Below are 17,242 nucleotides of genomic sequence, written 5' to 3' on the forward strand. Positions count from 1 at the left end.
TAAATTTCAGGAGGTATCTACAATGTTCATTCAGCAGAGGGTAATGCTCACCAAGTGACCTTATAAAGCACGTGATAAAACCAATTAAAGACTTACACATTTCCTCTAATATTGTAAAATTCAAATAAGTTTTGTTTCGATAAAAGAAACTCATTTCTTGCCCACGCCCGCACTTGACCTTGAGCCACTGTGTGTGATGAGGAGCCATCCCACACGCTGCATTTCCTTTCCACCAAAATGTGCCTGTCCGTCTGTTTCTATTCTGATGCTGTTGCAGAAAAGCAAGAATAGAACCTTTGAGTTCTATTTTCAAATTTTGCAGTTAAACCCAACTTTGTGAAGTGATACTGGCCATAACTCATTTCCTTCTCGGCAGCACCTTAATTGCACTCACTGACAAGGGGTTCCTTAATCTATCTTGCCATGCTCTCTCATTTTCATGTGTTTAACTTCATCTGCTCCTTTTCCATCTCCCATGCAGAATTGCTAAGAATGTCCTGAGGAAGACGTGTGTCCTATATATGTTTCAATACCCATCATAACACTGAGGATGGGCCAAATACTTGGACCCTCAATGTATGAGATGAATGTTAAGTAAATTGTATTTGGAAATTGATGGAATTATAATTCTTTTTATTTTCCTACCTTTCTGGACCACACCTGTGGGAGATAATAGACTTACGCAGAGGTGGGCAGATAGTAAAGGGCCAGAGAGTAAATATTTTAGGCTTGGCTGGCAACCACTGAACTGTTAGAACTACTCAACTCTGCCATGGTTGCAAGAAAACAGCCATAGATAGTAAGTCAACAAACAGCATGGTGTTCCAATAAAACTTGATTTACAGAAGTAGGCAGTGGACCAGATGTTTGCCTGTGGCCTCTGGTGTGCCAACCACACTGTTCTTTGAGGATCAAGTCTTAGAATCTACAGAAACGAAGTTAGAGGCTAGTTAGTAGTAGATCAGAGGGCCACTTGTTAGCAAGTTAAATAACTTTTCTTTGCCTCAGTCTCCTTGTCTATAAAATGCAGAGGGAACCATGAGCATGATAGAACTTATTGCACAGATTGCTCTCAGAAGAAAGTGAAGTAATATGGGAACGGTAGCTGGCACATATTAAATACTGTAAAGTTTGCAATGTGATATTTTTAATATAACTAATATCATTATCCCAGAACCAGTACCAATATATTTTTTTTTTAATTGTTCCCAAGGACATTTTTTTATTGCTCTTAGAAAGAGGGGGAGGAAAGACAGAGAGAAAGAAAGACAGAGAGAGGGAAGACAGGGAGAAAGAGAGAGAGAGAGAGAAATATCAATGTGAGAGAGAAACATTGACTGCTTGCCTATTTGTAGAGGCCCCAGGGATCGAACCCACAACCTAAGTATGTGCCCTGACTGGGAATCAAACCCGTGAACTTTCAGCCTACAGGACGATGCTCCAACCAAGTGAGCCATACCAGCCAGGGCCCAATATACATATTTTTATTTCTAATATACTCATGTCAGAGATGCCAGACATTCTAGGAAAAGTCATAAGTTTTCTCTCCATCCCTGTGTCAACACTTATGCATGTTAGAAACAAATTTTTAAAGAGATTTATAGAAGTTAAAATATCAAGTCAAATACATAACCTATGCAAGCCAAATTTAGCTTGTTGGGAACATATTTAAGCTTATTCATAAGATTTGTGTGGTTCTCTAAGGATCCCAGTTCTAGTATGATTGGATTGTTTTCAACATCCCTCCTAAAGTGATTAATGCTGATTTAAGGCAACAGGACGAGCAGTTGACTGGGCCTAAGTTTCAAAAGCACCTTTTAAATCACCAATTCAATCAATGAATAAGAAAAGGGAGGAGTCACTACCATTATATAATTTCTTTATTAAATAAAAGTTAATATTAAATTGAAGTCTTTCATTCTAAGTACTGTTCCACACAATTTCTGATCAAAGAAAAAACCTGACATTAGGCTTCATTAAGTACCCTTCTACCAGTGGTCTGGAGCAAATAAGAAGACATCCTGTATCACAAGTAGGGATTTGGGGGTGCTATTGGTATCGAGGGACAGAGATCAGCAATGTTGCTAAACATCCTACAATGCACAGGACAGTCTCTCACAACAAAGAGTGAGTTGCTCAGTCCCAAATAGCAACAGTACTGAGATGGAGAAACCCTGCCTTAGACTTAAGAGAATCCAAGTAACAAGAAAACCACCTGCCAGTTACATTGGATTTATCATTTCGTTTCACCTTCAAACCATTCTATAGAGCTGGTTTTCCTTTTGTTCACTGACAGGCAACAAAAAAAGATGGCATAGGGAGGTCCAGCTGCCTGCTCCAGGCCCCATGGCCTCAAAGAAGTGATCACCATCTTGTAGGGTTTACCACACACACTTCCCAGAAGTGAAAATTATTTCACAAATGAAAGCTGGTAGGTTTAACTTAAAGAAAGTAAGATATCCATGTCTCTGAGCTGCTATCAAAAGAGTGTCCTGTCTCCATCAGGCCCAGAGGTAATTCAGACAGATAGCAGGAGAGGAGAAATCTCATCACGTTCGCACCAGTAAGGAGCCCTTCCGGCTCCACAGCAGTGCCCTTGATCTTGACCGGCCAGCCTAAGAGGAACAGGGGTTTTATTGAGCACCTGGGAGTTCATTACAGTGCAGTTCTTTCTTCTTTATAGGATTTTCTGCCCAAACAGCCACCAGCATTCTGGAGAGGTTAACATCATTCTTTATTTAACACTCACAGCCACCTGTCTCTGGTTCCCAGTGTAATTAGCTATTTTCTTGGGGTGGTTGGGGGGCGTAAGGCTTTAAGAGCAAGACTTCTAGTTCTTTCCAATATAATCTTATTTTATTTCATTTTCAGGACTTCCCAAATTCAAATACCAAATTCCTGCTAAAAGAGCTTCATCTGCACATTTCATTTTTTGAAAAATAAAGTCTTTTCTTTATATGTATAAATATATACAGGCAAGTATTGCAGAAGGACAGACAATGTATTTCTTAGCTCTTCTGTATCTCAGATTCTAAATGGTAGAAAGGTAGGGGTTCACATGGTAAAGACTGCCCCAACCTACTACAAAGTATTTCCTTTCCCCAGAATCTCACCCCCCAATAACAGCACAGCAGTTCAAAAACAGAAGAGAACAAAACCTGACATTAAATATAAACTCCCTGTGAGAGTCCTCTTTCAAGCAGGAGTCATATTAATAGTAGCACTAAAGTTTATCAGAAAACTCCATTTGCCAAAAGTTAAAAAAATAAACTAACAAAAAAAATAGGGTTATGTCCGCCCTGGCTAGAGTGGTTCGATGAATTGAGTGCCAGCCTACAAATCGAAAGGTCACTGGTTGAATTCTCAGTCAGGGCACATGCCTGGGTTGCAGGCCAGGTCCCCAGTTGGGGGCGTGCAAGAAACAAGCAATTGATGTATCTCTCACACATGGATGTTTCTCTCCCTCTGCAGCTCCCCGGAGAAAATCCACCTAATACATATGACCCAAAAATGAAGACCAATCCAGCAGTTCATTTCCTGAATTTGTCACTAACAATTTAAGGAACTGAATTACCCAGACCAAAACAGGAAGTGCAACATGACCAAAACTTCACATTTATTCTCTGACCAACATAATCAAAGTTAATTCTAAGGATTTTGAGAAATACACGCCTAACTCCTATAGAACAGACAATCTAGCTCATGCTTTAAACATACCATTTCCAAACCTTATGGTTACCTTATAATAAGGGGCTATTTATCCCCGTTATACAGAGCAGGATATTGAGGTCCAATAATCTCATGATGATGCTCATTCATTCACTTAACAAGTATCTACCGAGAACCTTCATGTTCCACAACACCAGGCAATAGGAGGCACATCCTGGCCTGTGTAGAGATAATAATCTTTAAGTGGCAAAGTCGGATTTCAAACCCAAATATGAGTGGAATGCCAATGACTCTGCTCTTCCCAATGGTTTTGAAAAGTAACTAACTGAGTCACACTGGAAGCTACTCAACTTGGAGATGAAGCAAAAGCCAATTTCTGCACCGTACAGACCTCTAAATTGAGAACAGATCAGATCTTCAGGAGAACTCAGGTTTATTAACCACAACTCTAGGCCTAGAAGGTAAGTTTAGAGTTGGTTTCATTGGTTGGTCTGTTAACCAACCTAGTTAACAAGTCAACTACACAGAAGTGTCAAAATCATACTTGATGAGGCATGAGGCCTAATACTTATTAAAATTTAAATTATCAGTATTTGAAAAGAAACTGTAAGGGACTGGATTTTCTGATGCACGGTGTTCCTAAATCACTATCCTCTTTTCCACAATCACATTTTAAAACTGTCTTATAGATGCTGGGCTCTTATGTGTCTAGGGCTGCATTCTTTATATAAAAATGTTAATATCTATGCAAAAATGAGTATCTACCCTTTACTCAAGTCTCTAGAAAGGAAAAATAATTAGGTGATTTACAAACAAAGTCCTTTATCTACTGCAAAATAAAGAATGCAAAATTTATAAAGAAAAATGAAATAAACTTATTTAATTTCTAGTGTTTCTGATATTTATAGCATGATAAATGTCTCAGGCTAGAAAGTCATTCACCAAAGACACCATAATTCTAAGAAATAGTCAGATGCATAAATGCTTACATATTTTAAACTGCCTCAGGCGGCCAGATAAATAAGATATACTCAAGCACAAAAAAGAGCATATAGAAACCAGGGGAGAAATAACATATTCACCAAAGTCGAGATCTGCTACGCCTCCATCAGAAGTAACTGCTCTTAAAAAATAAATGAAAGGCAACTTTCATTTAAAAAAATAAAAAATAAAACACATAAAACCAGTCTTCAGCACACAGTCTCGCAATCAGTAAGGCCAGCCACCTCCTTTTTTAAATGGAGCAGGCAGGGATAGGGGGGCAGTGTTAAGAGATTCAAACCTGTTTAATGAATTGCTCAATTCATTAAACCCGTTCATTAATTTCCTACATACAATAATCATCAGTACTGTCAACACATGGATTCTGTGTTGTGTGTGCTGAACCAGATGTTCCTCTAGAGACATCGTCTGCATCAACCCCTTTAATCCTCATGTCAACACCCCAAAGCAGGTATGACTATTTCCCCATCTTAATGAAGAGGAAGCCAAGGCTTAGGGAAGTTAAATAATTTGACCACTCACCAGTGACACGAACACGAGGCAGTCCAGCTTCAGAGCCCCCACTTTTGACCACTATACCAGACTGCTGCTCAAACCCTATACCTGAGGCCTCTCTCGGAGAATGCCTGGGAAGGCTTTGAGTTCAGATCTACTCCCTGCAAAGAAACTTAACAAGATAATATCTCTGCCTTTAGAAATCAGAACAAATTTCCACCTGCATTAAAAACCACAAAGCAATCCTGTAAGACAAGTTAACATTCCTCTAATATTTCCCAGAATTTCATTCTCTCACACTATGTTCATGGTTTCTACCATATCTACATGCCTCCCACACTAACTTTACTCTTATTTTAAAAATCAACTCAGATCTCTCAATTCAATGAATTTGTTTTAAAAGTAAACTTTACATTAATCCAGGGATAAAAAATTTGTATCATTTGGTTGAGGTAAACAGATCACCAAAAATATAAGTTGATCACGACACTTTCCCACTGGATGCAGACATGTCTTCAGAATTCATCTCAACACAAGTGTTCTAAGCAACTACACCCATTAATCACCAGTGATATGCAACATGATACCTACTAGCCACACCACAGAGAATCTAATCATCTCTTTAGATAGAGGAGGAGCTTGACACTTAAAAGTTTTGTTATTTTTTTAATGTATCTGCCTAAGCTTTTCTGGGTAGTAAATGCCCAACATCAAAACCCAGACTTCTCTTTTCTCACGCTTCTTCCTGCCTGGAGAAATCATCCGCAAAGGCTTTGTTGCTTTAAGAAGCAAATCATCTTCATCTCTGATGAAGCAAGCACAATGCAATCTCAAGAGCTACCAAAAATTGAACTAGAAAAAAAACAATTGAGCAGCACTGTTTGGACTTGGCACGATCATAGCCTTTGTTGATGAAAGAAAACATACATCTTATATGCCTATATGAAGCACTGAAAACATCTATTCAAACTGACAGCTGTGATAAACCAACCAGCATCCTATCTTTTATATTTACCAGGCCATGGCTCAGGACCATGAAAAGCAGAGATCAGCAAAGTCTTTCAGGCTGGGGGAGCCCCAGGGTGCCCCTGCCAGGCCTTGGGAACAGAGAACAGGGCAGTGGCAGGAGAAAACACAGCAGAGCTCATGCAATAACTCCCAAAGACAACCTCCAAAGCCAGCCAGGGAAAGAGTGCTTATTTCTTGGTCTGAAAAATACTCAGAAGTTAAGTGCCAAGGGCACGGTGGGCAGAATCCATAATGTCTGAATCACATCTACTGGGTTCCTACTTTGTGATCTTTTCTTGGAAGCAGCAAAAAAATACCATCCAGGGAGCACAAGATAATGACAATGAGCCTCAAGAAAACTCAGTTTTTTCATTCTGCAAATATTGCATCTCTTACAAAGCAGTGACCAAAAAAAAAAAAAAAAAAAAAATCAAACTCCTGACTCTCAACAAATTAGTATCCGACACTGGGAAATAAAAAGCAAAACAAAAATTTATCTCAGCATAAATGATAGAAGGAAAACAAAATTTGAAAGCACAAGTATGATGAGGGCGATGTGGGGGGAACAGAACCCAGGACAGCTCAGGTTGATCTCTGACCCGTATTTTAGAGATGGAGAAATAAACTTAGATTGTCACACAACTATGCCAATGTTACATGAAATAGTTCATGTCAGATCTAGCATTTGAACCCATACCTACCTAGCTGTAGGGTTAATCCAAGCTCTTGATCATGATGGCACACTGCCCACCCACCCCCCAAACCCTGTGCCTGCTCCTGAGAAGTCACCGAGTCATTCTCCTGGGACACTCTCTTGTCAGGAGCACAAAGGTTCACAATGTCCACTGGCAACTCAGAGGCAGTGACACGTACTTGGTCCAGGCTGGAATATTCCTATTCTGAAGCCCCTGAAAGTTAGGTTCTCTTTCCACCCCACCCCTGGGCCTGGAACTCTTGTATTTCCCACACGTCTTCATGGAGCTGTGTCCAGGAAAGCATAGGAATCGCATGGAAGTGCACACTCACCAACAGCGGCAAGGCCAGGCCAAATGGACCCCAGCTGCTCAGCAGCCTGCTTTCCAACAAGCAAAGCACAGGCAGCTCCCCAGCTGATGCCTGTTATCAATCAACTTAATGACAAAGAAGACAGCACAGCACTCTCAGCAGCCATGCGAACGGCACTCTTTCAAAAGAAAAATCCAAATGCTCATTGTGAATAACTGCTGTAAAGCCTCTGCTATTCATTTCATTTTTAATCAGCTGATCTTATTTGGGGCTAGGAAAGTTGAAGGGGTGGGACACAGCACATCTAAGAAACACTAAAATACAATGAATCCCAAGAAAAAAGTCAAAGACATGCAATGAGTCAGCTGCAACATGTACTGCAATGTAAGCTCCATGAGGGCCAGGATCTGTCCCGATCACTACTCTATCCTCAGTGCCTGAAACGGGTGTCTGGAACACAGTAGGTGTGAATGGTATCTGGGGAATAAATAAAAATTTGTTACAATAGCAAAAAATTAAAATCAAATTAAAGGCTATGAAACCAGAAAGCAAAGATCAAGAAGCTAAAGGAAACTAAGGAAAAACAGGATGGAGATTCCTCAAAAAATAGAGCTGCCATAAACCCCGCAATTTGACTTGTGGGTATTTATCTGAGAAAAAAAAAAAATTAATTCAAAAAGGTATATGTATCCCTATGTTCACTGCAGCATTACTAGTAATAGCCAATGCATAGAAGCAACCAAATGTCAACCAATAGATGAATAAATAAAGATGTAATACAAATATACAATGGAATATTATTCATCAATTAAAAAGCAATCTTGCCATTTACAACAACCCTGATGGACCTAGAAGATACATATACTAAGTGAAATAAGTCAGACAGAGACAGACATACACCATATATGACTTCACTTATACGTGGAATCTAAACAAACAAAACAGAAACTCACCCAGAGATACAGAGAACAAGCTGATGGTTGCCAAAAGGGGAGGGGGGTGAAGGAATGGAAATTTAAAGAAACTAAGGAAAATATCTTCAATATTCAAGAATTTTGGACAAGACTCAGAAACCACCTCCTATTTTGTGGGACAGTCAGCTCTTAGTTATTCACATATAAATTGCAGGTTTTAGAAGCATCTCAATTCTACATTTGCTAATAACTAAGACTAAGGCCACTTTTGTGTCACCTCAACTTCTGTATCAGGTAAGGCATGCTCAGGAAACACAAACTCAAAAGAAAGAAAAAAACCCTTTCATGAAATAAATGATATCAAAATAGCCAAACTATGCAACATTAGCACATATCAACTTGAATATACCATCAAGAAAAACAATTGGGTAAAACTGACATTACTTCTTAATGGAGATGTTTCAATGAAATACTGATTTAATCCATATTTCTAAGCACCTACTATGTGTCAGTATTGTTCTAGGACCATATAAGAATGAATAAAAATGATACAATCCCTGTCAATCTAATTTTAATCTACAGAGTAAAAATAGATCATGAACAGATCAACAATTAAATGAAAATGTAACTTGCAAACATGGTCGAATGCTGGGAAGGCAACAATCAGTGACAAAATGAAGAGAAATGAGAGGGAGAGGTAATATCTACTTCCTGCCATTAAGAGGCAGTGCTGTGCCAATGTGCAAGTCTGAACCGCCACAGCATGGGGCAGATTACTCAACCAACCCACCTGCAGGATGACTCACTAAACAACCATGGTCCCTTCTGCCCACATCTTGACAAGCTAGTAAGAAAGCATGGAAAAACCTCCATGAAGTCACCAGCAGGAAGTTCAAACCATGCAAGAACCCAGTACAGAATGGTGAATAGACCAGAAAGATACTATAAACGTATATCCACCTACTCTATCTCCTAACTGTGCTATAAGACCTGAGAATGTATGTCAAGTATCTAGCATACAGCGGACATACAGCAGGTACTCACAGAGTGATTCAAAGGGCTATCCAAAGGTGGGAACAAGAGCAGTCTCATTCTCTGGAGTGACCAACACTTGCCAGACCCTATGCCAAACGCTGCTCACAAATCAGATTCTCACAACTCTATGAGGCAAAAGAGTCAAGTCAAGTCCAAAGATATTAGTCATCTGCCAAGATCAAAGACTTAGGAAAGGCACACAACCTCATTTATACACTCTTAATGTGTCCTCCTGTGCCGCACCTGGCTTCCCATGAGGCCAGCTATGAAAAACAGGACAAGACACACACCATTCTGTCAACTCTCTGTGTAACAGATTAAATTCCTTAATTAGCCTTACAAGTTCCCTGACAGTTTCCCCAGTTCACAAAGCACACACATGCTGTTTCTAAGAGATTCTGGGTCATGCTGATTTCACTAGAAAACTGGGAGCAGACTGAGCCAAGGGCAATTCTAATTTCATAGACTGCCTAAGCAGATTCTAGAGCATCCCTTTCAAAGAGGCTGGCTCCTCACACTGGGAAGAGGTTGCCTAGATGAGCAAAGATCATTGGAGGGGGGGGAGACAACACATATGAGAATAGGGCACAGTGATTCCCAACAATACAAACAGAAAACATATACAATGATGCAGCCACAAGGATAGAGCTAGACCGTGAGATCCACGAGGACAGGGGTCTGTTTTGTTCACTTGTTTTATCCTGGGTACCAAAAACAGGAGTGCTTGGAACATAGTACATTATAAATAGGTATTTGGAGAATTAATCAAAGCATTGAAAAATGAAGAAGAATAAGTGTCTAACATCGAAATAACAAAAATAGACATTGGTCCATTAATTGAGGACTCCTATTGCAGCTGTTAAAAATTATGCAGAATAATAGACAAAAGGTACTGTCTATTGTGAATCACGATGAAAAGGGGGACCTAAAGAAATGGGGAAAGTTCACAATTTAAGTGAAAAAGCAGACTGTGAAACATCATGGGCAGTATATCCTTTCTATCCCTGAATATGTAGCTTATCTTTCCTATTATGTACAGAAAAAAGAACTACAAGTGTGAAGGGCAAAGTGTCAAGTCACAGTTATCTCAAGATTATGAGATGATTTTTTTGCCTTTTTTAACTTTATTTTTCTATTTATTTATTTATTTATTTATTTATTTATTTATTTATTTATTTATTAGAGAGAGGGGAAAGGAGAAAGAGAAGGAGAGAAACATCACTGTGTGGTTGCCTCTCACTTGTGCCCCCAACTGGGGATCTGGCGTGCAGCCTAGTCATGTGCCCTGACTGGGAATCGAACCAGCAACACTTGGCTTGCAGTTTAACTTTATTTTTCAATTACAGTTTACACTCGATACCATTTTACATTGCTTTCAGGTGTGGAGCATAGTTGTTAAGACAGTCATGTATGTACTTTATAAAGCGATCCCCCCAGTAAGTCTAGTACCCACCCATCTGGGGACATTACATAATTGCAATATTATTGCAGTATTATTGATTATATTCTCTATCTTATACTTTAAATCCCCAAGACTACTTTGTAACTACCAATTTGTACTTCTCAACTCCTTCATCTTTTTCATCGAGCCCTGCAACCTCTGTTCTCTTTTAGATTATGAGATGGATATTTTAATACTTTTTTTCGTTTATAAATTTTTATTATATAAGCTTCGGGTGTATAATATTATAATTCAACCTACCAGTACTTTTTAAAAACTGCCGTTTTCCTATCTTATATGTATGCATAAAATATTCTACAACAAATAGGAATTCGTTGGTTGATATAATTTCTACCTCCATTACAGCTGGCCCAACAGGATTCTGACCGTTTACTCAGTGACAAATAGCTGGTAGTTACTATAGAACAGTAGTTCTCAACTGGGGTGGGATGAGGGGTGGAGGAATTTGTCCACCAGGACACATTTGACAATGTCTATAGAGATACTTTTGGTTGTGGCAACTGAGGGAGGGGTGCTAGTGGAATCTACAGAGTGGAGAGGTCAGGGATTCCACTAAACTGCCCCACAATGCACAGGACAGCCCCCCACAAACACATAACTTTCTGGCCCAAGAACATCAGTTGTGCTAAGGTTGAGAAACACTGCTTTAGAGTATTAGGATGAAAATCATACTGTGGGGAGCTGAAGAGCCTGTCCTACATATAAATAAGGAGAGAAGAGGAAATTTTCAGAAGCACAGAGATGGGGCACGTTTGTTCTTCTGAGGATCCCCTCACTGCAGCACTGTCAATGGCATAGTGCCCCATCCATTGGGGAACACAGGGCTAAACCATGCAGAGAAGTCCACCTGCGGAGTCAGGCAGAGATCAACTTAAGATCAGCCCTGACAATGGTTAACACTCGGCATCTGCAAAGTGAAGTTTATAGTGCTATTTACTTAATTATGGCATGACTTACGCAGGACAATGTATATGAAGCTCTGCACACTCCCCAAGACACACCAAGAGCCACAGTATTAGAAAGTGACCTTCTATAAGTACATTGTACACACTCAAGAGATGTTGGTGCATGGCAACTGCTTAGCTTCAAGCTCAGAGCCCGTGAAGCCAGGGAAGGTCAATTCCCATATGGACCAGTTACCATCTCCTGGAGAAAGCTATGTCCCATGAACTAAGCCTAATCCTCCGGTCTCATTAGGCCAGGCCAGGCTATCTATCACCAGCCAACTGCTAACTGCACCAGCACAAAAATAAATAGCTGGTACCATCTATCACCAAAACTTTTTGTCAAAGTCCTAAAAAAAGATTTTCAATAGACAAAGTATAAACAATTTTCTTTTTTAAGTAGAAATCCAAAGAGAGTAAGATTACCTCTGCTGAGATTGGAAATCAGTTCACAAGAACTTAATCAACTAAACCCTACCAAGACACCAGATGGTCTGTTAAGTATTTTGGGATTTTTCATCTTATAGCCAACACACCCATCTGGTAGCACATAGAAATTATGTTTTTCTTTTTAAAAAAATGAGAAAGAGAATGTCCAAATATACCAGTGTAATTGAGGCTGATGAAGAGGGCTCTGAAAGTGTAGGCAATGCAGAAAGAAATATAAACATTCACACAGATAAATGTGTAATTTATCTGAGCCATTAAAGTCAACAGAATCATATAAACTTTTTACTAGACAACTCCACAGCCAAAAATATAGGTTTAGGTTGCTGGATCATTGTACAGATGAAAATAGGATTCTTAAAACTTTTATTGGTAGTTAAAATTATTTACAACATAAAGTAAACAAGTAAAGGCCATAAAGCCAGAGGTGAAAACCCCTTCCAAATGCTCACCTCTGACAAAGACTGCTCATTTGCAAATCAAGAGTTAAAACAACACAAAGCAGTTGAAATGATTGTTTTAATAAATCTCAAAATAAAACTCAACTGTGACGAAATGTTTCTTTAATTTGAATCAATGTTCACACTAGTGCTCAAAAACATTCCACAGAAAAGATCACTGCTGGTCAGAAACACGCGGGCTCAAACACAAATCCTTCTCCTCACTCAGTCATCACCCCCAGGTTCACGGGCTTCCTCTTGAGAACTGCAGATGTATCCAACGGTTGGATAACTATTGCATCCTATTAAGTAAGGTGCCAAATTTCCCTCCTCCTGGCCAGAGCTCAGTCATTCCTCACTCTTTTTTGGCTGCTTCTCAGCAGTTTTGTGCAGAACTCTTAACTCTGCCTTTCAAACATGAGTCTCATTCCACAAAAATCTTGTATTACATGTTCCCGCTAATGTTGCCGGGTACGAGGCGATGGCCATTTCTGTAAGAGTTCGCTGGCATTCAGTGATTTCGGATTACAGGATATGAGGCCTCCATCCTTCAGTTTCCTTGATTCAGCTTTGTAACTCTTCAGGAATCAAAAGACCATTTCTCAACAGCAGAGCACAGCTCTGTTTTTCATACCTTCACTGTGTAACACTGCATTTCTACAGGAAAACAACAAAATTAGCAGGAACTGTAATCCCTGGGGCTTTCAGATTTTATTTTCCCTTTTGGTTAGAAAAGAGGAGAAGTACAGACTAGAAGAAATCGAGAGAAACCAGGGATACCCCTTATTAAGTCTTGTAATAAAACCCAGTGCCCTGTTTTTTAGGACCTTCAGGCTATTATTTGTAAAGGGTGTTCTTTATTCATAGTCTGACAAGGCAGAACACAGAACGCTGCCTGAAATAGCGGCTTATGGACATAAAGCAGGATCCAGATCCAGATCCAAATCCCAGGCTCTGCCAATTAAACTGTCACCAACCATATGATTTTGAGAAAAAAACATTAAAACATTCTTAAGTTTAACTTTGCTCATGTATAAAATAGGACAACCTACTTATGAGGAGTCAGGATGCAAGCAAAAAACCTTGTGCTACACTTCACATAATAAAGCCTTGTTGTTATTCTGATTGAGTCCAAAACTTGACACTAGGTTTTTTTAAACTCATATCCCAGTGCTCGCTCATCACATCACTCACTTTACTATATTAAACCTGTATGCACTTCTTAGCTTGTAGGCTTGCTGAGGCAGTTCAAGAAAGACATCCTTTATTTTCTCATTTATATAAGCAATCACTTCAGCAAAGATCAGAATGTTCAAAGTGGAGATCCTCCAACCCCTGCCCCTAGCAGCACTGCCAACCATTACTCTTCTTCTCATTTGGAGTTTGAAATACACAAAGAGCACATGAAAACATTCTCCTGGGACACATTCAAGCAATATGCCATTATTCTTCCAACAGAGGGTAATGGAACCTAATAGGATATATTCTATCCCCTCTCCTTGGAAGCGCATCCCAGATGGCAGCCAAAAGACTGTCAGGAGGGTGTGTTCTGAAGCAGAAAGCCTAGGAGGTGCATGCATTCCCCTGGTTCAAAACCAATCAAATACCCTGGTGTTAGCACAAAATAAAATGCTTTTTGTGTCAGAAGAATTTAGGTGTCTCAAGATGTGTGTTACAGGAAAAAAAAAAAAAAAACTCCTACAAGCAGGAAATTGAGAGTATTTCATTCTTTCCCTGGATATTCTCTTGCAGCCCAGTTTTCACTGCCCCCCCCTTCTTGTGGGGACCGTGAGTACCCTGCTTGTGGCAGGTTAAGTGTCTATTATATCTGGGTTCTTGGAGCCTAGGACTGTGCCTGGAACACATGAAGGCAAGGCATTCAAGGATGGGAAAGATGGATTCCTTGGGGATGCCAGGGAATCCGAAATGGGTAGCTGGTGTTGAGTCCAACTCAAATCGAGTCATGAGGGTCTGGCGATGGAACAAGGCCAGCATGGGTAACAAATCTACGGCTAAATGAGCCTCTTGGGATTATTTTAATATCAGAAAGTATTTATCCCCAGTGTGGTTCATTATCTCTATAACAGTTTCCTTTACTACTTCAATGTGAGAATAGCCTCGGGTGACCAGGATCAGTTTAGTCCAATATTGAGCTCCCCACTCAAAAAAAAAAAAAGAGCTTGGGGAGCATGATCAGAATCAGGACACTTGATAAGGGAACATCTCAAGGCACAGAGTGCGTCAAACAATCAGTGGTAGGTATTTAAAAGGCAGTTCAGCCAAGGCCAGGTGGCTCATTTGGTTAAAGCTTCATCCCAATACGCCAAAGTTGCAGTTCAATCCCCAAACAGAGCAAATACAAGAATCAACCAATAAATGCATGAACAGATAGAAAAACAAATCTCTCCCTCTCTCACTCTCTCTCTCTCCCTTCCCCCTTTCCTTTATCTAAAATCAATTTTTTTTTCCTTAGAGGTAGCAGAGCAGAGCAGTTAACAGCACTACCTCCAAAGACAGAGTTTGAATTGCTGTATCTGCCTCTGAAAACTAGGATGAAACAAGTTAACTATATACACTGTGACTTAGTTTCCTTCTCTACAGAAATAATGTTACTGACTGTCCTTTGTGGAGTTACGAGGATGGAATTAGATAGTATGGTGTTTGGTATATCTAGCATGTAGGAGAATTGCAATTACTGTTTTGGGAAAATTAATCCCCATCATGGCTTGAATGAGAGTAAGACTGGGAAAACTGTTCAAAAACTGCCATTCCAAGCTGTCTGTGCCTAGTTAAGGAAAAGAGTTTAGCAGATGCCTATGAAACAAAATATGCGCTTACCACATGACCCAGCAATTGTACTCTTAGACATTTGTCTCAGAAAAAAAAAACAAAAACTCAGGGTCACTCAGAAATCTGTACATGAAATGTTCATAGAAGCTTTAATTGTAAAAGCCCAAGAGTGGAAAAACCTAGATGGCCTTCAATAGATGAATGGTCAGACAAACAGCTACACCGATGCCACAGAAAACTACTCAGCAAAGAAAAGGGCCCAATGACTTGGATAAAATCAGGGGAATTTTGCTGAGTGAAGAAAGCCAATCCTCAGAAATCATATATCATGTGATTGCAATTGTATAACATTCTTGAAATGACAATGAATTTGTGACAGCCAGGGCTAAGGGCGGAGGGCAAGGGCTCACTGTGGCTGTAAAGAGGTAGCACATGGGATCTTTGTAGTAATGGACCAGTCCTGTAAATTGACTATAGTGGTGGTTACATGCATCGACACGATAAAAACACATAGAACTACATACACATACATACCACATACATAATTAAGTACATGTAAAACTGGCGAAATCTGAATAAAGTTTGTGAATTTGAAGACTAGTTCCTGGTTTTGATATGGCTCTATAGAATGCACCATTGGAGACTGGTGAGGAGGTACACAGCACTGCATAAAGAAAAAAATGTTTCAAGTGGAAGTGTTTCCAGGTGTGTAATTCCAAGAATAGTTTTAAACAAAGAGGCTAAATTCAGTTAAGAATTAAATGACCTACTGCAGATAATCAGGAGTAAGCCATATTTACCCCCAAAAGAGCTGCCATCTCTTTGGTGATAGATGCAACCCCTACCTGGGTCTGTACAAAGCTGGTGGGATTTTACAGTCCATACACACAGTACTTGAGGACTAAGGAATCTAGAAGTAGGAATGAGTATCCTAGTGGCAAGCAAAATAAACGTACTCTGCCTGATTTAAGAAAAATAACTTACTGAAAAATATTAGGTAGCTCAGCTCCCAGGATCACTAAGTAGGATAGATCAGATTAGCAAATTGGCAAGAACTACATATTATCTATGTCTGTTTTTGTAACCATGGGGGAGGGACCCCCAAATTCCCCACAGCCCTTGGTTTTGGGGATGGGGCAAGAAGATAATACAGCTTTTAAGGTACTTTGCATATCTATGGAAGGCTAGTAGCTAGGGTCAGTAAAAGGGAAGATGACACAGTTTAAGATACTTTGCATATCAATGACATGGAGATAGCAGAGCAGAGCATTTCCTGAAGGAGAGAGCCCTAAGGAAAGAGCTATAAGGAAGGGAATCCAGGCTATTTAAAAGGATGAAGAAGGGCACTGTCCACCATGAAGCCATGTGAGAAGTAGCTATGCAGTTTGTAGTCGCAGGCTTGCTGCTGCTTTGATCATGCCTGCTGCAGCTGACTCCAAAGCCACCAAGGACTCCGCCTTGCAGACCCACACTCTATCTGGACTCTTGGAACTTGGGACATATGGAGAGGACACTCTCTTAGGACCTGTACCTGTCCTGGACTTCACCATGATCCAGTGTAACATGGCACATTCTTTATTCTAGACTATTACATGGAAGCTGAAGACAACGTACCCCAGATCCTGAAGAAGAGAGCTGACAGATAAGGGACGGGGAATTTCTGGGCATGGTTTTGCCTTTATAGCCATTTGGGAAGCAAAGGAAGTGCTGGGTCTCATGGGAAAACAGGGCTTTGAGCAGGAGTGCTCCCAGCCCCCCCCAGCCCTCCCCAGGTTGGAATATTGTAAATAAAGGCCTGTTCTTTTCAACACTAATTGTTGGGTCTTACACCAAGGCGCCACATGAACGAGCCCCCTTTGCTCGGTAACAGTTTCACACTGTAACAGCAAAGCTGAGCAATTCCAAAAAAGACCATGTGTCCCACAGACCCTGTAATATTTAATATCAGACCTTTACAGAAAAAAAAAAATGAGAGTACCTGGCTAGATAATAGGTAACCAAGTTCAAGAAGTAGGCCAGTTCAGGCACTGA

General features: G+C 40.1%; 1 protein-coding gene and 1 long non-coding RNA gene across 3 annotated transcripts in view; both read right to left on the reverse strand.

Annotated features, from left to right (window-relative positions):
- The window catches only part of PTPRG (protein tyrosine phosphatase receptor type G), a 721,348-nt gene that overhangs the window by 603,895 nt on the left and 100,211 nt on the right, over window positions 1–17,242 (reverse strand). The window lies entirely within an intron of this gene.
- Window positions 12,402–17,242, reverse strand: part of LOC150004766 (uncharacterized) — a 66,661-nt gene continuing 61,820 nt past the window's right edge. The window contains exon 6 of the long non-coding RNA XR_016512402.1: window positions 12,402–13,078. This is a non-coding gene — a long non-coding RNA (uncharacterized LOC150004766). The remainder of the gene's footprint in view (window positions 13,079–17,242) is intronic.

Source organism: Furipterus horrens, unplaced genomic scaffold, assembly GCF_987537825.1.
Source record: "Furipterus horrens unplaced genomic scaffold, mFurHor1.1.pri manual_scaffold_7, whole genome shotgun sequence".
Classification (NCBI taxonomy): Eukaryota; Metazoa; Chordata; class Mammalia; order Chiroptera; family Furipteridae; genus Furipterus; species Furipterus horrens.